Here is a 1484-nt window from a genome sequence, read left to right on the forward strand (position 1 = left end):
GTTACCGTGATGGAGAACCACTCTCCGGTACGATCTAAAAGACGATTCAAGTAACTCTCAGATACGTAGTGATTGCCTCGTGCATTAACATTGAGTACAACTTAGACGCTGAGGAAAAGTAGAGTCTGTCATCCCCTTGACCGCGGATTCGTTAGTGAGCCTAGGATCATTGTCATTAGCTTCTCGAGTACCTAATTATCCTATTACTTGTCCAATTCCATCATAGTCATATTTGCACTAGTAAATATCTCCTCTATTGCATAATGATCACGTCTAGCGCCAATAGGGATTCGTTTCACGCCCTCAACCCTAACTCAAATCTTAACGCCGCCCCGACATCTGAAGTGGGATCAGTGCCGATTATAACAGTGCTAGAACTTACGATCATCGTGCTCAAGTCGCAAGTCGTGCGCAATTCAGTCGCTAGTGCAAATCGAGTGTGAGACCTAACAATTATCGCTACCACGTTTTAACCCTTAAAATCGCGTGCTCCGACTCCGCTGCATGGGGCGCAGCTGCCAACCTGATTATGGAAGGAAACTATAATTTCAATAACGAGTGGCGAGTCGACTTCTACGTACTGGAAGCACCAACGGATAGATCAAGTCATCTGGGTGAGTCGTTTCCATTTTACTCCGATTCGGGAGCCGAGCGTTCACTAATTAAAGTGTCCGCGGCCTCGAGATTTTCTGGCAAAGGAATGACTGACATATTAGTAATGCGAGGAGTAGGGAATACCTGTATTAAACATACGCCTCCCATTTGTTCATTGTGTGTATTAATGATTTTTACATCGAAGATAGTTTCTCATGTCCTTGCTGATAGTTATTTGAAATATGATGTCGCGATTAGTTGCGGAACTCTAAGTCTGGTTTTTGACGTAACATTACACAAAATAGCCTCGCTATGTGTAAAACAAAAATGATTGGTGTCTGTAATGAAACCACTGTAAACGAGATCGTCGTTAATGAAGTTGACGCTGATGTACATGGTAATAATAAAAGTCGATCAATTTCTCTTCTCGACAAATTCAAAGATTCATTCGTTATGGGTTTCCTACGTATTCGCGTAAATGCAGGCCGGTTAGAAATACGATTAACTGATCCTAACACCACCGTAGGAGGAAGTCCTCATAGACTTAGCGAGGAGGAGCGAAGAGCGGTACGTGAGAAAACAAGCGTTCTAATTAAAGCAAAAATTATAAGGCCTAGTAATTCGCCATTAGCGAGCCGTAACTCGTGAAGAAAAAAAAACGGCTCAGATAGATTACGAGTGGCTCCCCGAGATCTAAATCAAAGTATCGTCGCGGATCGGTACCCTTTACTCCTTATTGCGGATCAAGTCGCGAGATCGCAAGAGGCGAGATATTTTATTAGCCGGGACATGGCCAGCGGGTTTCACCAAATTTCTATTTATCCTAATCCAACGAAGTTTACAGCGTTCGTTACCCCGACAGACAATATGAGTAGATAACGATGCCGTTT

The sequence above is a fragment of the Bombus affinis genome, unplaced genomic scaffold, assembly GCF_024516045.1.
Source record: "Bombus affinis isolate iyBomAffi1 unplaced genomic scaffold, iyBomAffi1.2 ctg00000082.1, whole genome shotgun sequence".
NCBI classification, from domain to species: Eukaryota; Metazoa; Arthropoda; class Insecta; order Hymenoptera; family Apidae; genus Bombus; species Bombus affinis.